This window comes from Thermobia domestica, chromosome 2 (genome assembly GCF_964235325.1).
Source record: "Thermobia domestica chromosome 2, izTheDome1.hap1.1, whole genome shotgun sequence".
Classification (NCBI taxonomy): domain Eukaryota; kingdom Metazoa; phylum Arthropoda; class Insecta; order Zygentoma; family Lepismatidae; genus Thermobia; species Thermobia domestica.
The window spans coordinates 383,633,046-383,658,036 of record NC_137455.1 but is presented as its reverse complement, the minus strand read 5'-3'; the positions used below and the strand labels follow the sequence as shown (position 1 = coordinate 383,658,036).

The following is a 24,991-nucleotide window of genomic DNA, read 5'->3' as shown; positions in this document are numbered from 1 at the left end:
CTTTTGACTTTCTAACGTTTATTTTCTTCACAGTCTTCTTCAAGTTTTCTAATATCTTATTGATTTTTCTGTCAGATTCCACAACAAGCGGCGTATCATCTGCAAACTGTATACACCTAAACATTCTACCTCCTACCGAAATAATGTCTTCATCATGTAGACTCTTTTCCACTGTCTCCTGTAAATAAATACTAGATAAGGTTGGCTGGCTAGGGAAAACATTCCTGTCAAACTCCCCTATTCTTCCTTTATTCTAATACTTACTTATTGATTCATATGTAAGTTTCTTATGAGTCTTCGATCTCTCTATTCCAACCCAACCTTGTTTGGAACTCCTAACAATAATTCCCAGTTCACACTGATAAAAGTATCTTCTAGATCAATAAATGTGACTTTAATCTCTTCCTCTTTTTCTATAAACCGTTCACCGATTATTCTTAATAAGCTAATTGCATCTCCTATGTCCTTCCTTTCCTAAACCCGAGCTGTTCCTCCTCAACCTTTTCATTGGTCCTTCCATACAACTTTCTGTTCAGTATTCGAGGCGTAATTTTTGCTGCATGCAATATGAGACTAATAGTTCTATAGCCCTCAAATCTCTCTGGATTCGATTTCTTAGCCAACAGTATCATGATGGATTTCAGGAAATCTTTGGTTTTTCTTCTGTTTCATATATTTCGTTGCAGACTCGCAACAATTCTTTCTTACCCTTGTCCCCCATATTCTTAATGAATTCGACTGGTTATCTATCTCGGTTGCATTTCCATTTCTGATCTCCGACATTTCTTTCTCAAACACATTACGTAGAGTCATCATAGGTATTCTGCCCTTACTGGCAGGTCACTTGCAGCAGCGAAAAAGCTTCCATGCTCCACGGTCCTCCGCTAACCGCTTCGTCTTCACGTATGATCTTTCTGTTTTTATATCATCCATTAATTGTAGTCTCCTTTGCCCCACCCTCTCTTTTCCGCTACCATGCCCTCTAGGACGTCCCTCGTGATATAATTTCTTCTTAGGCAATGTCCCAACCAGTTTCTCTTTCTCTAAATATCTAAAAATGTTCTTTTCTCCCCCACCATTTCTAACACCCTTTCATTCGTTTTCCCCTCGACCCAACTAATTCTTTCCATTCTTCTCCACACCCACATTTCGAAGGTTTCCAGTCGTTTTTCCATCACTTTTACGTAGTGTCCATGTTTCCGTCCCGTAAAATATTAAACCCTTTATCATCATCACGTACTTCAACATCTAGACCGCGGGGTCTGTCCATATTTTCATATAAGTCTTCATCATTTTCTTTTCATTAAACTGAAAGATTTCATTGCATTTCCCTTCCATTTTCGTAAGACTTCATTTATCTAGCCACGGGTCTCCATCATAGTCCAGCCAGGTGCAACCAAAGACGACGATGACTTGTAGACTTAAAATTTTGGTTCAAGATGCCCCTATCAACGCTCTCCAGGTCCCTTGGTTGTGGTCCCCTGTATATCGGTGGTATACTGTAATCTGAGGATTTTGTACCAGGAATGTTGAATCTCCTGTAAAATCCTTAGTGGACGTAGCTAATTACTATAAAGAGTTCCATGTACCTAGGAGTGTACGAATCACTTCAATTACCATTGTCATCTCAAGTGAGCGTTTACCTTTGGAGTCATAGATGTTATTCATTTTTTAACCAGGAAACTTTGCATCAGGCTCACCATAACAATAGTCGGCTGTAGGCTCGATAATACAATATCTGAGTGCGTCCCACCAATATAAACATCACCGTGAATGACTAATGTCAAAACAGTATCGACCTGATACTTGCGAGTAACTTACAACATCTGACGTCCTACTCTTCAGAACTAATAAATACAGCCAAACCCTTGTCATACAATGACATCATCAAACAATTATCTCGGAGTATGAAGTTAACACTCGCATAGATTTTGTGTCCAACATATTTCTCAATCCAGAGGGTAATGGACAAGATATAGTAAAGTTTAACGATTTATTCCTATATGTTTGTCTTCGCGCAAAATGATTCACAACTACGAAGCGTGTTCGGAAAGTAACCTCCGATTGGTCACTGTGTGTGAAGTAGTGAGGAAGCTACCATCTTTACACAGACGCACGCGGTAGATCAGTCTGCATACAGCCTGATAGAGTGAAGATTGTCTGATCACTAGTTCTATCTTTGTAGTGTCTCAAAATGCACGCTGCAATAGAAAACCCCGCCAAGTGAGAGGTGCGAGCTGTTATACGTTTTCTTACGGCAAAACAATATTCGGCAGCCATTCATCGGGATCCTTGTGCCGTATATGGACCAAGTGTGATGAGTGAAGAAGTTGTTCGTGAATGGGTTCGTTCATTTAAAAATGGACGAACAAACATTCATGACGAAGAGAGGAGTGGCAGGCCATTAGTGGTCATTGATGAAAAAGCCTTCAGAAAATTGATGGAAAAGTTTGTGAAAATCGACGTTTCACAATCTCGGAGCTTTCCGATAAATTTCTACAAATATCCAGGACTATATTACATGACGTAGCTTTGTTGTTGATGAGGAGATGAAAGATGCGGTCACATGCTGGCTCAAGGCACAGGCGGGAGATTTTTATGCCAATGGAATTTCTTAGCTAGTGCACAGATATGATAAGTTCTTGAATGTTTATGGAAACTATGTTGAAAAATAGAGCAAAGAAGTAATTTTTTAGATGTATGTAATAGATTCTTATTTACTTCGGTCTTTCTTTTTTCACCAATCAGGGGTTATTTTCGGAACGGTCCTCGTACTAGCAAACTTCTACTATTAACAGACATAATTATTTCTTTCTGTGATCCGTGAATTACATATTCTGTAACTAAATCAACTTTTAAATACAGGAAGAATAACTAGAATACAATACTTTTGATAAAATCACATAATGAACACTGTTCTTGAATATATTTTTTGTTCTACATATTTTTTGTAACTTCTGACTAATATTTTTCTTCTTTTATACTTACAAAATTCTAAATTTTATATAACATATTATGAGAATAATAAAACATTCAGTACATTCACATATTAAAGTAAGAATTAACGATTTTGTATTTAAAATGGTCAATAGATGAAAGATTTGGTCAAAAATAACAAATATTTCAATTCAATAAAATCTAATTAAGTATAATGCCATCTTATGTCATTTCCTAATATAAATAACCTCTGATAACAGCTGATAACTAAAATCTACAAACTGGCTAATAACCGCAAGCGTTATAGCGTATTGTGCACTCTCCGAACCCTCGATTTTTTGCGCAAGAATGAACAGAAAAATTAAATTCAGTTAGAGGTCTGCACGGGCCGCAATTTTTAGCCCAGGCCCGGCCCGCCCCGTGAATTTATAATGTGACGCCCGACCCGAGTACGAAATATATTTTAGTCTTTAAGCCCGAGCCCGTGTGATAATCTAGTAAATCCGAAATAAGCCCGAATTACAGAAACCCAATAATTAACATAAAATTGTATTTTTATTTGCAGTATTTAGAGATTCAAGTTTGTGGAGAGGTTAAGTTTTACGTCCCACGGTTATGCCTGCTAGGCTAAAGGAGACGATGATGATGAAATAATGAGTGAAATGGTGGAATGAAGAAAGTGGGAAGAAACGGGAGAACCCCGAGAAAACCCACGCGCACGGTGTTTGTTCAAGTTTGTAGTTGTGCTTTAAAAGTTCTCCAGAAAGAACGGTTCCATACATATCATTTTGCAGTATATGTACAAAGTTAGACCCGGAAAGGCTCGAGAAATATAGTTTTATATTTAAAAATTTACGACCCGAGCCTGAAGTGATATATGCTTTCTATGCCCGAGTCCGGCCCGTGGACTCGACCCGACCCCGTGCAGACCTCTACCTTCCGTAGATGCAGAAAGGGTGTGTGCTCGTGTCAAGGTAGTTTTTGTTTTATTTCAAGGAGATAAGACCACGAACATAGTGAATATATTAAATCAATAATTAGCTATCAGGCTATTGTTACTGCAAACTAGCTAATCTCCAAATTGTGCAGTTGGTAATATTATGCGGAAGTTATAATACAGTAAATTCTCAAGAAAATATGCAATTCTTTCTAGTGATACCATCCAATTTTCTCCTTCAAAATTCCTGGCGCCACTCCTGCGCCAGCAATACTCCCAGCATTCTGCTGAACGGGCTTTCTTCCAGAAAAATGTTGTCGGAACGGGGAAATCAAAGTGTGAGGGAGCTACAATGAAACTGTTAAGTTCAGGATGTTCTTATATTTTCTATCCTTTAGCAAAACACACACACACACATTCCTAGTAGCAAGGTTGATTGGCTTATCGTTGGAATTGAGTGGAATTTGGTTAAATCTGTGGGTGGTGGTCAGCGCGAGTCTATAACAGAAAAATTTACGTTGGCCCAACGTTGGTTAAATATATGGTTGGCCAACAACCATTGTCCCGAATTTCAGCCAACGATACTAAAATCGACTGTTTTCTCAACCAACAAATACGTTGTGAGATGGTTGGGGATTGGTAGGGTAAACGAAGGCTCAACCTTCTTTTGGTTGGAAAATAGTTGGAAATGGTTTGGGTGGGAAATGATTGCCAAAGCGGCCAAACCTGGCGTTGAACCACCGTCACCTTATTTCGCATCGCCACCATTTTCCCAACGTTGGGCCAATCGATTTTGCTAATAGGTATATATGCACATGAATCTAATACCTAATACTCTGTAGCCAAAACTTGTGTATTCTCTCGTCTTTGATGCGAGCGGCGCCGGGTTCGATTCCTGGCGGGGACACTCGGTAAAAAGAATGTAAAAGCTTTTTCAGAGCGGCAATTATGAGAGGTTTTCCTAGGTTTTCCTCATGCACACCAGGCAAATGCCCTGATGATACCTAACATACAGATCCCATTCCGCTTCTTCCCTTCCCGAATCCTATCTTCCTTACTTCTCCTTGGATAGTGTAATCGCCGAGGGACATCACCCATCGTACGTTATCGGCTAACATGGCATTAAATGTCGATCCTCCAGAAATCTAACTCGTAATCCTAATCCTAAACTTGTGTATTAAAATTACTTCGTGTTAATTCCATTTTTTTATCTCATTTGATGACACGATAGTGCAAATTTTGCTTCAAATATACGAAGTTACAAGTTTACTGATTTATTGAACCAGTAACCAATATTCTTTTCACTAATCCAAGGAAATGAACTCTGAATCTGATTATGAGAATGCAGACCAACTTTAAAGTGTGATTATCCAAGTGTTACTAATACAAATTTTACACTTAGAACCCCCCGCTTGGTCTAGTGGCTAGCACGCTTGACTTCGGTTCGCGTGGTCCCGGGTTCGATTCCCGGTGAGGGTACAGTTGAACCACCAAAATGATTCGGATTCCACTATAATCAGTAGGTCCACGTCTCCTTTGGCCTAGCAGGCATAGCGTGGGACGTTAAACTAAATAAAACAAAAAATCGTACTTTAGAAGACCTTTCATATTGTATAGAAGTTCCTTTAATAATAAATATTTATTATGTCCCATTATGCTACATACTTAACTGAAAACTCCAACTGTTTACATTAAGTGTGTTTTTTTTAATTTGCCCATCAAAGTACAGAGTGTCCGAAAAATAATGTACTCTTTTTCAAAAAAGTGTTGCTTGGGCCCCTCTAATGCGATATTAGAGTCCCTTATATATCAAAAGCAAGGCAATATATCAAAGTTGGTTTACCTACTTTACAAAGATTCAATATGATCGCCCTTCTTGACATGGCAGATATCTTATCGATAGTTCTTTCATTCTATACTTGAATTAACATGTCTCTTGTAATGACAGCAAAGGTTTCTGTGATCCGCTCTCGCATCTCTGTCAGGTCTCGAGGGAATGAAGGGAAAAAGACTCGATCTTTGGTAAAGACCCATAAATAGAATTTGCATGGTATCATGTCTGAAGACCTCGGGATCTATATCAGCAATCCTTCATCATCAGAACCAGTGCAACCTATCGAACGCTGCGGGAGATGTTCATTCAGTTACTCTCTCACGTCATGATGGAAGTGGGGTGGAGCTTCATCGTGTTGGAAAATGAAATCCGGAGAGTCCTCTTCAAGGTGCGGTATCAACCACCTCTGGAGCATTTCAAGATTCGAGTAGACCCCGTTACAGTTATTTCTGCAAACTAAAAGGACCCGTAAAGCTTCATTCTGCACATGACAGCAAAGATATTCAACTTTCCTTAACTCAATCAACTGTCTTCTCTGAATACATAGGACAGCTGGAGCTTTTGCGTTTGAATATGCAACCTGTCTCCATGAATTATGTATGCCAACACTTAATGGAGTTCTTGTCGGGTGGGCAAATCAGAAACTGTCGCCGAAAGTTACGTTGAACTGTGAAAACAGACTTGTCTTTACGTATTCGACAGTTAAAAAAAAATGCCTTTTACTGTTGTCTGGGCGTCTTCTTGAAAAAAATTGTGGTGTTGGGAACGGCTGGTATTTCAATCAAAACTTGGAGTATCTACACTAAAAAAAAAAACGCAGCCCAGAATTAAGGAGAAAACGAGGATAATTATGCTTTCTGTTGGGAACACCACGACAAGACGGTGGTGACAATCGTAATACTGGGTGAAACACCCTTATTTCCGTAACTGCTTCAGTAACTGAGAGCATCAATTATTCCAAGCACCACTCTCACTTACTGGTGTACGTAGCCACGGGAAATAAGGATGTTTCACCCAGTATTACGATTGACACCACCGTCTTGTCATGGTATTCACAACAGAAAGCATATTATCCTCGTTTTATCCTTAAGTCTGGGCTTTGTCAGTGCAATAGCAATCATTGTCACTGACACCTCTCTCCACACACTGGGCACCTACGAAAAAAAATTAAGAAAATAGTAAATTTATTTTTTTTCGGACACCCGTACTATATTTTTATGCAATTAGACCTACACAAAGACTTCGTTATACAGAATAATGTCACAGGTGTCGCCATCTATTAGCGTTAGGAAGGCAAGTCGTAGCACGAGTAGCAACGGCTATTAGCATCACCCAATAAGACGCTTGACGTTTATTATAAGGAATTCTCAATGTGCCCCAAGTCTTTTTACAACCAACATTACAAATCTCTTAAGCAAGGTTGTATAACATTCCAGGATAACATGGGACACAGATTGACATATTCCTCTTTTGTAACTGGAATATAGAGCGTGGGATTTATAACTAGGCAAACAAGGCAAACTGACTAGTGCTGCAGAAATCAGAGGACCCACAAAGAAAAGATCAACATTTGAAACAATTTTTATCTCTTACATTTAATTATACGATTACTCTAAAATAAAATAAAAAAACTTAATTTTATCAAAACAACTTTATAATTCACACTAAACACTGGTCAGAAATCGTTCCATAACATCATCTACTAACTACTAGATTTTTACACGGGCTCGGCCTACAAAGCATATATAACTTCAAGCCCAGGCCGTTCTCCGGCCGTAAATTTTTAAATATACAACCATTTTTCTCGGGCTTTTTCGGAAGTCATTTTGTAAATATACTCTACTGTTACATTGCACCGTTCTTTCTGGAAAACTTTTAAAGCACAACTGTAAAATTAAACCTCTAATTGCTGTCAATAAAAACACAATTTTGCGTTAATTATTGAGTTGCTGTAATTCGGGCTGATTTAATTATCACGTGAGCTCGGGCCGAGTTCGGCCGAAATGCTAAACCATATTTTGGACTCGGGTCGGGCTTCACAGTGTAAATTTACGGGCCGGCCGGGCCAGGCTCGGGCTGAAAATTCCGGTCCCTGCAAACCATGCCATATTGACTTGATCCTTAGTCTTCCGTTGCAAGCGCTGCTATCGGCTGAAGGAATTCCACTCGATTTCTCTCGCTTAGCAACAGCTGAACCCTTATTGGCTCAACGCGTGGGTGTGTGAGGGTATGAGCTTTAGTTCGCATTTTTGCCACGGCTCAAGACATTTTGGCAGCACAATAACTACTGACACAACGTTCACTGGAGCTGATAGTTGAGTTAACACGTTCAGTTAAGTGAGTAGTTACAGGCAGTTGGCCTATGGCCATAAATTGCCTAGGCCGCAAGATGTCTAAATTCGCTACTGGAATTATGCGTACGAGGTGTGTTCAAAAAGAAGTTGAACTTGAAATAGTGCACCAATTGTAAACGGAACGCGCAGCGCACCACCTGAACGCATCTAGTGCCAAGTTAGGCAACAAACTGTTACTTGCTTCGTTTCGCTATGACCGTTAGTCGCCGAGCTAGAAACGCTGAAGTGAAGACAAGCCTCTTCTTGCGATCAATATCCCTCAATCGTGCTAAAATGTACTAGAACAACTGTCTGTTTACCATCTGATACAAATTTATGATGAAAAATGTCTTTCCAATCAAAAAATACCACCAACATCACACCTTGCTTTTTGACTTTTTTTTTTTTTTTTTTACGAGATGACTGTGTAAATGTTTTGCCAAGCTTATAAGAAAATTTCAGACACATGTGTTATTCTTCAAGCTGTTTCATTGGCAATTATTAATCTGGGGACTCAGGTACAACTTGTGCACGACCTCACTTCAACGGCTCTAGTTCGGCCATAGTGAAACATATAGATCTATATATTGTGTTGTAGGATAACTTACTGAACTGTCGAGGTTTGGCAGTACTGCTCCCAACAAGTGGTAGCACTACTTGGTTCAACAAAAAAAAAAAAAACAAAAAAAAAACTATTCAAGGGCGTTACACTGGCACTGGACGATACCCTGCCCACCTAGTTCTCGCTATATAACTCCGTGTCATTTCTTTATATGGCGCGAGGGCCGCTGTGGCTCAGTGGTAGATCGTTCACCTCTGGTGCTTGGGGTTCCGGGTTCGATCCCAGCCCCCACCAAGTGAACTTTGTGGTGGACAAACACTGTGTGCGTGGGTTTCCTCGGGGTTCTCCCGTTTGCTCCCACTTTCTTCATTCCACCATTTCAATCATTACTCATTATCACCGTCTCCTTTAGTCTAACCGGCATAAACGTGAGACGTAAAACTTAAACATTTCATTTCATTTCAATTTTTCTATGGGGCATTTAGGATATAGTGCAAGATAGGTGGCGTCACTAATACAGCACATACTCGTGTAACAAGTTACATGCTGAATTGGGCTAACATTCGGAGATCATACAAGCGACTAGTGGTGGAGACATGCCGGTACTGAGAATGCGGTTCAAAATTGAGCAACTCTCGAGCCCTCCGCATCGGTATAATGGCTAGCGTATATGCCCTTGATGCACGTTGTCCCATGTCGATTCCCGATGGGTGAGCATTAAAGATCTGAACACATTACGGGATTCGGGTTCAGTATGGAAATCTGGAAAGTGTTGTTCAGGGGACGAAAAATAAGGTTTAGTCGTCTCGTCTCGATTTTCGGAAAGCTTTTCTCGTTTCGTCTCGTCTCGTCTCATTTTTCTCTTTTTCTTTTGTAAATTCATGTGCGAAATTTTTGCCCTAATTTTGTCTCAATTTCTTCTATAAGTTATTAGATTTCCTCCGCATCACGAGAGGTCCACGAAACATGTGACATGTGACATGTGTTAGCAACATTTAAATCATATTTATTATTGGAGTGTATTTTGTAAAAACTTACGCGTCTTTAAACGTTGATAAATGCTTTTCATTGTGTTCGTACAATCACCTTACCAATTTATTTGTCTGTACTATGAATCATGTAACACGAAATCAGTAATTGAGAGCTAATGACTGAACTAGTGTAGTCCACGAAACAGGTGAAACGTTCAAAGCATGTCTTGTGAGCATGTGTTATTTGGTCCTAGTAATGACAAAACGCTTAAGAGTCTTCATCCCGGCGAAATTAAAATACCGCTAATTTTACAGTAATTATGTGATATCTTCAAATAGATAAAAGATAATCGAAATGTGGAACAAGAGCGCTCTAGACAATATTATTTTACATGAGAAACCGTTATCACGACTCACTTATCTGCTTTCGATTTGGAGCCATTTTGAAAATCGGCATTTATTTTCGCGTTTCTAAACGGCTGAAAACGGAAAGCCACTAGGTGACTTGTGATAACGGTACCTCATGCAAAATAATATTGTCTAGGGCGCTTTTGTTCCATATTTCAATTATCTTTTATCTATTTGAAGTTATCACATAATTACCGTAAAATTAGCGGTATTTTAATTTCGCCGGGATGAAGACTCTTAACATGATGATAGTAATGGTCTGTTAGCTGTTTCTTGCTTCTGCGGCAATGAACTTTCTCAAGCCATCCTTAGTGCCCTACCTCAATTATTTACCTGGCAACACTGTTAATGCATATTTTTCGTACCTAAAACGAAGAGTAGCAAACGCCTGGGACGTTCTCTCTTTGCATATTACGCAGCCATAATCTGAGTTGTAGTAAACTTTCTTTAAAAATTAAAAATAAAAGAAAAAAGTACGAAAAGCAAGATAACCTTTTTGGTGAAACTGTTCGCCCGGAGCAAATAGCAAAGAAGCAGAAGAGAGAGTGTAGTCCAACCAATAATTTTCAACGTCTCTTAAGCTGTTGAGTTTTGAGCACTGCATACAAATTTCGCTTAAGAGATCTTCCCTCCCGTTATAATGCGTTAACATGAATATGGATTAAGCTTTTGAAGGGAGTGGAACGCCTTCCTTCAGCAGACGGACGACGCAGATAATGTTGCAGACGTACCAAACAAGATTCTGCAGATACATTATTATTATTACTACTATCTGTTATTAGTATTAGTATTACTATTACTACAAATCTGCAGTCCTGCCTTTAATTCGCCGCATTTAAAGCTGTTCTTTTTTTCTGTTTTAGAGCATTGTGTTCGAATGAAGCTCTTCATTAACTTTTATGGCCTTTTTTAAAGTATTTTTCTCAAAATCTGTAAACAACGAAAACAAAAACTAAGTTTTTTTAAGAACATAAGTTTTTAGTACATCATAATAATAATAATAATAATAATAATAATAATAATAATAATAATAATAATAATAATAATAATAATAATAATAATAATAATAATATATCTAATGGATAAGATGTTAGCAACCGAGCATTCACTCGGAGGAGACCCGGCAGGGGCGTCAATTAGGGAAGGTGGGTAAGTTTCTTTCATTTTTCTTTCATGTTTCTCGATCTTCAACTTCCTCTTTCAACTCCCAATATTTTGTTGTATTTTTCAAATCATCGACCACTTGTGACTTCTGTTCTTCTTCTTCCTATTCCTCGCTTTCTTTCTATCTTTCCTTCTATGGCGGTATGAAGACAATTTCTTCGCAAGTTCGCAGTTCTCTTATTTCTTCTCTAAATTCGATAATCTCCAAGTCTCTGAACCATACAGTCCAATGCTCCATATATAGCACTTGACCAACTTCTTCCTAAGTCCAATATTGAGCCTGCTAGTTAAGAGTGACCTTTTCTTGTTGAACAAGATTTAAAAAAAAATTAAAAAAATAAAATTCACTTCAATTTGAAAACAAGAAAGAAAAAATATTTTTCTATATAAATAAATTGGACGAAATAAGAAAGAAATAAAAGTTGGAAAGATTGGGAAAAATTAGGAAAAAAAGTATTATTTATACTTCTCAGTTCGTGGCAACTGTCTTTCTAGTGATAGCAAGATACTTCTGAAACTAGTTGTGATGATTTGAAGTGGTATATGCACTGTGATGGTATCTGCAAGCTTCCTTTTTGCATAATACAGGGTGAACCTGAAAGATGTGCATAAACTCCTGGAAGTGATTCGTAACGTCAAATAAAGATATAAAGTTCTCTTGCATGTTGTCAAATTCCGCGTCATGTACGAGTGACAGGGGTGTCAACTTAGAATCGAAACTCGAATCCCGACAATTGGAACGGAATAGAAAGATGTGCACATACTTCGGGAGGTGATTCGTGATATCAAGTATGTGCACATCTTTTTATTCCGTTCCAATTGTCAGGATTCGAGTTTCGATTCTAAGCTGACACTCCCGTCATTCGTACACGACACGGAATTTGACAACATACAATACTAACCTTTGTCTTTATTTGATGTCACAAATCACCTCCTTTAGTTTGTGCACATCTTTCAGGTTCACCTTGCATGATAGTGAAAATGAGGCTCTATGACCAGTATGGAATAATACCGCGTGGTATTGTCCACATGACAGGAAATGTCTCGTCTCGTCTCGTCTGAAAATCGAAACTAGAGTCGAGACGAGAAATTTCTCGAGTACCTTGGACCAACACTAGTTTACTCAAGTCTTAGCTCACAAACAATGTTGTAGTGTTACACCATTCATACTTTAAAAATAATAATAATAATTGATGAGGATTTGAACTGTAGGATCATAATGAAAACCATTTATCAACACAATGATACAAAATATATACTCCAATAACAAATATGGTTTGTGTTATTAACTCACATTCTTCGTGGACTTCTTGTTTCACGGAAGAATTCTAGCTTCCAGATGAAATTAAGGAAAAAAAAAACTAGCGCACAAAATTTTGTACAGTCTGCTACAAAAGCTCTTTCCGTTTGATTAAATCTTACACAAATAACTTTAGAATGGATGGACAATTTGAGTAGTTTTCAGTAGGGTGTCTCTATATTAAAAAGAAATAATGTAATTTTCTGTACGTTCTAGCCTTGAAACTCGTTATTCCCAAAATAAATTTTATCAAACGGAAAGGACTTTTGGCGCTGACTGTAGATATAAATTTACAAAACTAAACTAGAAACAATTTGGGACGAGACGAGAACTTTTTCGAGAATCGAAACTTGACTCAAAATAGTTCTTTGTGGATAAACATGAGACATTTCTACAAAATTTATGAGACAAAATGAGACGAGAAGATCTTATTTCTCATCCTGTCTCGTCTCATGGGAAACACTAATCTTTAGTGAGATTGGGCAAATTTCTCGTTTTGTCTCGTTGAAATGCCATTTGTATGTTCAACCAGTCTTTTTTAAAAATGGGTGTCTGGAGCAACCTGCAGAAGTAAATGGGCTGGAGCGTGCTGTTGACTGACTACATCATCTGCATGAGTGCCAAAGCCAAGAAATTGTGGAGCCTTCACCTTCACACACACACACACAGCCTTGAGTCTTCATGGATCGCCCCGAAAGAAGGGTAACCTTTACTTACATATACTGGAATAAATCCCAACTAAACATTAGAATGCATCTGAAAAAGAAAATACAAAATTAAACACTTAAAATTCTTGATAAATTAAAAAAAAAAAGAAAAAGCAAATAATACTAAGAAATGAAAGTAATATTTGCCCAGATAAATTAATAGTGCAAGCATAAAACAGTTTTAACGTGAAATTAGTGTTGTCCCAGTGTACGTAATTTGAGGGTAATTTCCCGAATCTAGGGAAATTTCATAAATAAATTTAGTAAAAAGGAAAAAAGGAAATGTTTCGATAAAACGTGAAAATCCAAGGAAATCCTTGCGCTGACTGATTGATCAAGATACTGTAAATACTTAATATTTTGTTTGTTAACAATAGTTGAGTGTCTAGTGGGGGGCGGGGCTGTTCAAAGAAGCATAATTTGCACACATTTTTGCCTGGGTGTATTTGTGTGTATTTTTTGTTTAAAGAAAGTGAAGGAAAAGTAAAAAAAAAGAAAGAAAGAAGCAAAAAGCAAATAAAAAACAAAAAGTAGTTGGCACTTTTTAATACAGCTAAATTAGTCTTATCACATCACAACAGGCCCGTAGCCAGCCCAAAAATGTAGGAGGGGGGGTGCGGCTGAAGTTAGGGGGGCCCGATCCAACCATATGATAGTTCATCACCATATTATAGTTCATTTGTAAGCCTAACGTGAAAATTTTAGGGGGCCAGCAAAAATTTAGGGGCGGACGGCCCTCCTAGACCCTTCTGGATACGGGCCTGCATAACATATCTGATAGGAATTGGACACTGAACAAACTAGAAATGTTTTGATAAGAAAAGAGAAATTTTTGTGTCAATCGAGGGAAATTTTCTTAACACTTCCTATGATCACTGTGTTGTCCACAAAACAAGTACCACTGCCATATCTACAACACGAATGTTCTGTCAGTGTATTTATTTATTTTTTTTTACACTGGCGCAAATCCCGGGTGGTTGAGGGGGACATGTCCCCTTCAATCTTAATAGTGAATTCAATTGTTAGTTAACTCATTAAATTGTTATTATTTATATTCTCTTATCTGTGTAAACGTCATATTCGACACGTCAATAATCATACGAACAAGTTGCGAACACTTCTGCAATTACTCAGATCATTACGATTTATATAATATATGATTTTATTCATTACAACTGCGAATATTTGACAGTATTAATAAAGCAAAACTGATCAAAAATTTATACGTATAATAATTTTAATGTGCAATATTTAATGTGTTTGATGAAAGAAAAGTTACCTTCTCGACACTGTTACACAAATATGATTAACTGTTTATCGCAGATTATTCTAGAACGAAATGTGGAAGCTCCAATGTGAAAAAACCCTAGTGAAATTAGTTTGGCTGGTTATAGTGCCATCTATCAGAAATGACAAAAATGTTCCGAATAAAACTGAGATCTTTTTTTCTTACAATTCGGTTCTACATTTTTTTAAAAATATTATGTTCATTTAATTTTTCAAAGTTGCGGGGCTAATTTTATGACAGCTGAAGTTCCCCTTCCAAAATATTCTCTTAATTTCGTAAATTATTTGTCGTATGCTCAATTTTCGCATATTTTAGTCTCAAGTTTAAAAAAATCACCGCAGGATAACCAGAGATGAAATTGAAGGGGACGTCGTTTCCTCACTTCCAGAAAATATCTATGGCGTCCCCTACACTGATGAAAATAATTTCTTGAATTTGAGAAACCGTTTCTTATCTGTACACCTAGACAATGTTTTCTTAGAAATGAGATTTAGCAATTCTTATTCATAAGGAAAGTAACAGTATATTTTCTCGTTCCGCTTTATACAACCTCTATATCTATTTTTCTTCATTTTTCATTAATGAGAGTTTCAAACACTTGTTTCTAAGAAAACATATTCTCGGTGAAGAGATAAGAAACGGTTTCTCAGATTTAAGAAATTATTTTCAACAGTGCACTTTCTTTAAAAAAAAAATACAATGGACAAAGATAGGCAAAGGAGACGGTGTGACGTCATGCGTCCTCCTACCTTTACAGGACCACTTTTACCCCTACCCCAACTATATCTATCTCATGACCAGGGGTAAAAACATTGGGAGGTCTACTGGGTCTGGACCCCCCGAAACTTCCTAACTCAACATACATTTGTACACTTTCTTAATAAAACTATATTTATTTAGGAGATTAAATACTTGATATAAACTAAAAATTTGACCATCTGTACTCATCATCTTTTCTGACAAAATAAACGTGTTTCTTGGCAATATAAGTGTCAGTACTTAAAAATTACTTTTTTTGCTGTAGAATAACACCTGTTCGATACTGCATAAACATAGTCTCTTGTATTATTGAACGCAGCAAACCTTGGGCCCCTCCCAAACAAAATATCTAGGAGCGCTCCTGATACAGACGCAGAGAGGGATAAACTATCACACTGTTAGTTAGTGTTCTTGTCGAAATCTGGAATAATCGGGGCCGGTGCTATGAACAACACTAGTACATAAGTATATGTTCAAAAATAGGGTCTAAGCAGTCAGGAATTTAAGTTAAGTCAAGTTAGGACCCTCAAATGTTATATCCGACCCGCTTCTGTTTTAGTATTTTGGCTATGGTCTAGACTTAGCCATCTCATTAATAGATGAAAAAGATTTTAATTTATAGTATTATATTTGCTCTATGCTACCTGCAGAATATTTTTTATTAAATTTATAGCATACTTCGAATGTTTATAATAAAACTGGTTATTTAATTAATAAGCAAAGAATTCTACAGGGTGTTTCAGTTTGGAACAACGTTTGGGAGGTGGATCCTGACACCAAGGTAAGACGAAAAGTACAGACCAACCTGAGTGCACAAATGCTTCCTTTCGAAGTTATAGGCTGCCGAAAACAAGAAAAAATGAACTTTAAAGGTCCATAGCTCCAAAACTATGGGACCTACCGTAGTTGGGTCAAGACTTCATTTAGAAACTATATGTGCGCTGTTCAAATATCCATGTTTCAGAATCCTGTGGTACTTCTGCAACAATTTTTATAGAGGTAGTTGGTGAGTACTTCAAATGATATGTCCGAAGCCAAACTGCCTATATAAAAATTGTTGCGTGAGTACTGCAGGATTTGAAACATGTATTTTTTGGATAGCACACATATTAGTCTTGAAGTCTTGACCCGACTACGGTAGGTCCCATAGTTTTGGAGCTATGGACCTTTAAATTTCATTTGTTCATGTTTTCGGTGGCCTATAACTCCAAAAGGAAACATTTGCCACCTATGTTGGTTTATACCGGTACCTTTTTGTCTTATCTTGGTGTCAGGAATCACCTCTCAAACGTGTGGGTGTTGTTTTGAAATATCCTGTATAATCTATTATTGGTATAGTTACTTATAATTTGAATTAGGAGTGCCTTAAATATGGAGGTACGCGATTGAATGAAAAAGTATCGTTAGTGGTACGTGTAATAAAAGGTTCTATACCACTGTTCTAGACTGTACAGAGCAACTATGTATGTACGTGTTCTAAGTTGTAGAAGTGAACCAATCTTGAATCTCTGAAACATAGCATATTAATGTCAGTTCTTAGTGAAAAAAATTGAAGGGTAGTATTTTTAAAGACCTCCAAGAAATCCAGAGCATGTGAGCTGTTCACATAACCCTCCCCCCTTTATTGAGTTAATGACTTGGCCCCCTGTCTGTCTCTATAGTCTGTTAAAAAGGACAGAATAGGAAAACCCCGAAAAAAAAGCACTCTCTGGCATTAACAACCGCATCTATAAACTTCGGTTGTTGCAGACAATCGCGGCAATATAGAGAGCGGAATAGGGGTGGGTGGGTTTAGAGGGTTTGATAGGTAGAAGGGGTGAAGGGGGTGGCTCTTTTCAACAACAACTCGTGGTCCATTTAATTGAACATTCGCCATCGATTTTTACGTTGTTAGAAAAAGAGGGATTTTTTTATAAAAGCAGGAAAAGGCCATAAGAGGTAGTTTAATAGAATGGTTGTTGTTGTTTTGTTCCCCTTTAAGCCCTCCTGCACCCCGATTCCGTCTCTTTTGATATTTTTATTTTAAACTCTCTATTTTACTTCTTTTTGCTATCTTCCTTTGTTTTGTTCTTTTATTTCCTCTTTCCATCCTGTATCATTCACTATTTTTCTCACCAACAAAACAAAGAAAATCAAATTAAATTTTCATGATCATTTTTTTTAAAACAAAGCTTCTAAAAAAATAATAATAGTAGGTGATATTATCGAGATACATGTACATAAAAACAAAAGTAAGTTCATGGTGAATCTGTGCTCTGCTACTCATTTTCTCTAGCGTGAGTTCGAATCCTGGTCAGTAAATACTAGTTCTGTTACAGACTAGCACTACATGAATACATTTTGAATTTTTTCTCCAGAATTCAGTTTTAGTGTTACCTTCATTACCACCATCTTAGTACAAAGAGTATAATAGCTTAACTTTGTAGGTTTCCCAAAAATGGATGGGCATTTTGTATCGGCTTCGGTCTCACTATTCACATGAGGCTCAAAATCACTCGGGGTCCTGGGTTCGATCCCACCTCCCGCCAAGTGAACTTTGTAGGTAGACAAACAACGTGTGCAGATGGGTTTTCTCGGGGTTCTCCCGTTTTCTCCCACTTTCTTCATTCCACCATTTCATTCATTTCTGATCATTACCGTCTCCTTTAGCCTTGCCGGCATAACCGTGAGACGTAAAACTCAAAGATTTTATTTCTTTTCAATCGCTCGGGCTCGAGCGCTATACCCTGAATAGGACAGACTCGCGCTCAATTATTAAATACGGGAGCTCTCAACTCATGAGTTTTATCTATAGTGACTTTGACGACTCGTAAAGCCTGGGCTCTACACCAATCATAGAAGTGCTTTCCCCTCTCGCGTGATAAATCGGAAAGATTCGGTATGATTCGTGCAGCTGCCTTCCGAATGGACATTGAGAAAAAGTGAAACAGCACAACTTCACCAACAACCTTGCCAATTTTAGAGGATATGGCAAATGAACGACGAAAAACAGCACTTAACGAACTATATCAGGAATACAAACAAAAAACAGCACTTAACAAACTATATCAGGAATACAAACGAAAAACAGCACTTAACAAACTATATCAGAAATACTAACGAAAAACAGCACTTAACAAACTATATCAGGAATACTAACGAAAAACAGCACTTAACAAACTATATCAGGAATACAAACGAAAAACAGCACTTAACAAACTATATCAGGAATACAAACAAAAAACAGCACTTAACAAACTATATCAGGAATACAAACAAAAAACAGCACTTAACAAACTATATCAGAAATACTAACGAAAAACAGCACTTAACAAACTATATCAGAAATACTAACGAAAAACAGCACTTAACAAACTATATCAGGAATACTAACGAAAAACAGCACTTAACAAACTATATCAGGAATACTAACGAAAAACAGCACTTAACAAACTATATCAGGAATACTAACGAAAAACAGCACTTAACAAACTATATCAGGAATACAAACGAAAAACAGCACTTAATAAACTATATCAGGAATACAAACGAAAAACAGCACTTAATAAACTATATCAGGAATACAAACGAAAAACAGCACTTAATAAACTATATCAGGAATACAAACGAAAAACAGCACTTAACGAACTATACCAGGAATACTAACGAAAAACAGCACTTAACAAACTATATCAGGAATACTAACGAAAAACAGCACTTAACAAACTATATCAGGAATACTAACGAAAAACAGCACTTAACGAACTATATCAGGAATACTAACGAAAAACAGCCCTTAACGAACTATATCAGGAATACTAACGAAAAACAGCACTTAACAAACTATATCAGGAATACAAACGAAAAACAGCACTTAATAAACTATATCAGGAATACAAACGAAAAACAGCACTTAATAAACTATATCAGGAATACAAACGAAAAACAGCACTTAATAAACTATATCAGGAATACAAACGAAAAACAGCACTTAACGAACTATACCAGGAATACTAACGAAAAACAGCACTTAACAAACTATATCAGGAATACTAACGAAAAACAGCACTTAACAAACTATATCAGGAATACTAACGAAAAACAGCACTTAACGAACTATATCAGGAATACTAACGAAAAACAGCCCTTAACGAACTATATCAGGAATACTAACGAAAAACAGCACTTAACAAACTATATCAGGAATACTAACGAAAAACAGCACTTAACGAACTATATCAGGAATACTAAAGAAAAACAGCACTTAACAAACTATATCAGGAATACAAACGAAAAACAGCACTTAACAAACTATATCAGGAATACTAACGAAAAACAGCACTTAACGAACTATATCAGGAATACAAACAAAAAACAGCACTTAACAAACTATATCAGGAATACAAACGAAAAACAGCACTTAACAAACTATATCAGAAATACTAACGAAAAACAGCACTTAACAAACTATATCAGGAATACTAACGAAAAACAGCACTTAACAAACTATATCAGGAATACTAACGAAAAACAGCACTTAACGAACTATATCAGGAATACAAACGAAAAACAGCACTTAACAAACTATATCAGAAATACTAATGAAAAACAGCACTTAACAAACTATATCAGGAATACAAACGAAAAACAGCACTTAATAAACTATATCAGGAATACTAACGAAAAACAGCACTTAACGAACTATATCAGGAATACTAACGAAAAACAGCACTTAACAAACTATATCAGGAATACTAACGAAAAACAGCACTTAACAAACTATATCAGGAATACTAACGAAAAACAGCACTTAATCGAACTATATCAGGAATACTCACGAAAAACAGCACTTAACAAACTATATCAGGAATACTAACGAAAAACAGCACTTAACGAACTATATCAGGAATACTAAAGAAAAACAGCACTTAACAAACTATATCAGGAATACAAACGAAAAACAGCACTTAACAAACTATATCAGGAATACAAACGAAAAACAGCACTTAACAAACTATATCAGGAATACTAACGAAAAACAGCCCTTAACGAACTATATCAGGAATACTAACGAAAAACAGCACTTAACAGACTATATCAGGAATACTAACGAAAAACAGCACTTAACAAACTATATCAGGAATACAAACGAAAAACAGCACTTAACAAACTATATCAGGAATACCAACGAAAAACAGCACTTAACAAACTATATCAGGAATACTAACGAAAAACAGCACTTAACGAACCATATCAGGAATACTAACAATTATTCAAAAACACGGTAACAATAACAAAAAAATATGAAACACCGACAATAACAATAATAACAAAACGAAACCTAGCGGCAATCCGACATTACTGCATCCTCAAGAGATGTTCTCCGTATAGCCCGAGAGGCAACACTGGGAAAATTTCAGGGATGAAGGTTGACAACCGGAGACACACCCCCGCGTTCTATTGAATGATGAAATTGATAAATCTGGGTCAAGCTTCACGACTCCTCGCGATTACTATAGTGCACTTAAGGTAAGTTACAACAATTGATACTATTCGAATTTTTGAATATCTGTTATTCGAAATGAAAGCTTTTAGTTTAACATCTTACGATTATGTCCTTTAGGCTAAGGGAGTCGGAGGATTAAGGGAAGTGAATGATTATGGAAGAATTGGTGGAATGAGAATGTGGGAGGAGACGGGAGTACCCGCACAAAACCCACAAACATGATGTTGTCTACCTCGGAGTTACTTGTCCAGAGATTGAATCTGTTATTCGAATTCTCTAATAAAATTCGTTACTCGAATAATTATTGGGATAACGGATTACTTGAATAATTGTTCAAATAACGAATAATTATTTGAACGATTACTCGATAAATTGTTCAAAGTATTGCTCGAATAACGAATAATTGTTTGAACGATTACTCAATTAACGAAGAATTATTCAAACGAAACCCGAAGAGGAAAGATTATTCGAATAATTTAAGAACGTTTTACAGTGTTTCTCTCCTAACCGAGTCATAAGCCTTTCTAAAATCAATAAATAGTTGATGTACCGGGGTATTATATTCCCACTTCTTTTCGAGTATTTGGCGAATGGTAAATATTTGGTCGATAGTTGATTGATTTCGTCTAAATCCTCACTGATAATCTCCAATAATTTCATCTGCGTATGGGGTCAGTCTTGCTAATAGAATATTTGAAAGGATTTTATAGGATGTTGACAGAAGAGAAATGCCTCGATAATTATTACAGTCAGTTTTGTCGCCTTTCTTGTGAATTGGAACAATGATTGATTCTTTCCACTCCTGTGGCAATTCTTCCTTGTTCCAGATAAGGAGAATGAGTTTGTGTATTTTGTTCTACAATTTTTCGCTTCCAGCGAGTGGCGTAGGGAAGGGGGGCGGTCAAAGAGGTCCGACAATGTACTTTGGTACTTTGATGTTTGTAATTTTTTATATATTTTTATGTTTATATATTTTTGTTTGTAATTTTTCTATATGTACCTATAACAGCACTGCCCCCCCCCAAACACACATCCTGGCTACGCTACTGCCCCCAGCTAAAATTAACTCAGCCTGAATTTCGTCTACACCCGGAAATTTGTGTTCTTTAATTTCTTTATAGTGACTCCTACTTCTAATCGGTTCTGGAGTTACTTTTCAAAGATCTCCTAAAATTTCAATGACGTACTATGGTCTATGTTATAATTCATTAATTTCTGATGGACACCCCTACTACAAACTACAGACTTAAATATTCGATAAAGCATTTCATTAGTAAGTAGTTGCCACAATACTGTTACGAACGTAGTTAGTTTCAACGGTAACAATTATGTTAGTAATACTAAATCTATTATTAATAATAATGAGTAACGAGTATGACAACTACTTGCTACAGAAAGACTTGAATACAATACATATATGTGTAAAAATAATTTACTTCAAATCAGCACAAAGAAAGCAAAATTTATGACGTATATAACTGAAACACAATATTATGTTACTAATACGGGGTCAATGGTGTGGAAATAGAAAGAAACAACAAACATTATGAAAGAGCTGGGAATCACACTTAACAGGCAGTTAAAATTTTGTCACCACATAAATGCTATCACGCAAAAAGCAAGGGAAAGAAACTTTATCTTATTATTATTATTATTATTTTAATTTCAGAACGATAATATGTACTTATACAAATTACTTGTAACACCTAAGATAGAATTTGGTTCTGTAATATGGAACTGTATAAATAACTAAAAATTTGACTAACCGCTTGACAGTATTCTTGGCATGGACGAGATGGTAGCGCCACAATAGATTTTTTGGTCTAGTGTTGTTTAGGTTATGTGCCGTTTAGGTATTGTGCCGCCATATGATTTTTAGGTCTTGTGCCGTTTAAATCTTCTGCCGTTTAGGTGTTGTGCAGCCAAGTGATTTTTAGGCCTTGTGCCGTTTAAGTCTTCTGCCGTTTAGGTGTTGTGCCAGCAAATGACTTTTAGGTTTTGTGCCGTTTAAGTCTTCTGCCGTTTAGGTGTTGTGCCAGCAAATGATTTTTAGGTCTTATGACGTTTAGGCCTTGTGCCGTTTAGGTGTTGTGCCGCCATATGATTTTTAGGCCTTGTGCCGTTTAGGTCTTATGCCGTTTAGATGTTGTGCCGCCAAATGAGTTTTAGGTCTTGTGTCGTTTAGGTGTTGTACTGCCAAATGAGTTTTAGGTCTTATGCCGTTTAGGTGTTGTGCAAGCAAATGATTTTTAGGTTTTGTGCCGTTTAAGTCTTCTGCCGTTTAGGTGTTGTGCCACCAAATAATTTTTAGATGTTATGACGTTTAGGCCTTGTGCCGTTTATGTCTTGTCCAGCGTCCCCCTTAGTATTATGTTTACAAAAAAGTTTCTTCGATATTCTCAAAAACTACGCATGAGAAATTACACTACTCCACATCATTTTCTTAAGCTTAATGAAATGTACCGATTGGTGTGTATCTAATTCCTTTTTTCTTTCTCTTTTGAACGTTAATGATGTATAGTTCTCTTTTCTAAATTATATGATATAGAACTTATTGTTTATGTGATTTACTTTTATTCTAGGAATTGCGTGGGAAGGACGGTGAGGTTCGAAGTTCTTATCCCTGGTTATCGTAAGTAAATATTTCAAAATTTTATCTTATAATTTAATTTCGTTTTAGAGAGAAATTCTGGCGATTTATGGAATGATATCTGATATCAGCCACCTTAAACTTTTCTTCTTTACATACTGATCGAAATATAAGTACGTTGTCATTTCAACACATGCCTATCTGACAGGTAATTATTTGTGTTCATATTGCCACAATAAAAATTAGTTTCTAGGATCACGCTAGTGGACTTCATAAGATTGTAATATTAATTAGGATCAAGCTAGTGGACCTATAAAATTGTAGTGTTAATAGGATCACGCTAGTAATACTTATAAGAATGTAATCGTATTAGAATCACAGTAGTGGCCCTTATAAGCCGTAATGTTATTAGAATGATGCAAATAGCCTTATAAGAATATAATGTTATTAGAATCACGACAGTGGCCCTTATAACCTTTAATGTTATTAGGATCATGCTAGGGAGCCTTATAAGATTGTGATGTTATTAGGATCACGCAAGTGGGCCTTATAAGACGATTGTGTTATTAGGATCACTCTAGTAGCCCTCATGAGCTGTAATGTTAGTATATCCGTCCGTTATTCCACATGATACCTCTTGAATGAACAGAGTTCTCCCAATAAAGACATGTTGTAATATCCCGCTCATGAATCTATTTACAAACAATCAACATGTGCCTGTATTGCTAAACAACATCACGTGTATTTACTACAAGCTACTACAGAAGCAGACGATAGAGTATCAGCACCTGCACTCATAACGTGATGGAAGTGAATGCTAGCGCCATCGCTACACATGTGCAGCTATAAAACCAAGAATTACACAGTAACGGGCATGAGTCAATCCTTGGCTGGTCAAGTCCTCTCCTTTAGCTTGCAGTGGAGCTCTGAGAAAAAATTAACCTAACCCAAGCCTCTCAGTTTGCAGTGGAGTTTTGAGGCCTCCTTTCCTACTTAGCTTGCAGCGGAGCTCTGTTGAGAGCTCTAACCTCTCTCTTTCTCTCAGCTTGCTGTAGAGCTTTGAAAGATCCCTTAAACAAAACCAGCCAGATTGTTCTGGAACTTTGTGGTTCTCCTTTCCCGCTTAGTTTGCTGTTGGATTCCAACCTCCCTTTGCTTGCAGTGAAACATTGAGAATTCTCGCCTCAGTCAGCTTACAGCAGAGCTTTTTGAGGAATCCTTCCCTTAGCCATCTGGTCTTGGGACACCTATTTATCCTAATCATTAGAGAACTTTTATATTCATTTTAGTGAAATTTTGTCATACTGTATTATATCAGGAAGTTTTGTAATAAAATTGGAACTGGGAGAATACAATTCCCGTGTGTAATTGCTCTACTTTCTACTGAGAGAAAAGATATCACTTACACTACACACTTTCGCGACAAGACAGTCTCAACTCTCTTCTCGAAAGCAACCTTAACTGCTTGCCGGAATGAAAACCAGAAATCACAACCAATGGTCTGGCGCGGTGATCAAATTCAGAACTTCCCAATTGCAAAGCAAGAACCTTGACCAATAAACTACACCCATCCTGTATGTTATTTCCGTAAGGTACAACAATGACCTCGGAAATCCACGTGTTAAAACCTGTATACATGAGTGTGTGAGTTCCATAAAAGGGCATATAAAGTAACAAATATGAGGTGGGTTCGGAAAGTAACCTCCGATTGGTCAC

The 24,991-nt window shown here is 36.9% G+C and overlaps 1 long non-coding RNA gene across 1 annotated transcript in view; it reads left to right on the top strand.

Annotated features, from left to right (window-relative positions):
- LOC145678883 (uncharacterized) overlaps positions 1–24,991 on the top strand; it is a 329,384-nt gene that overhangs the window by 42,113 nt on the left and 262,280 nt on the right. The window contains exon 2 of the long non-coding RNA XR_014130486.1: positions 23,268–23,317. This is a non-coding gene — a long non-coding RNA (uncharacterized LOC145678883). The remainder of the gene's footprint in view (positions 1–23,267; positions 23,318–24,991) is intronic.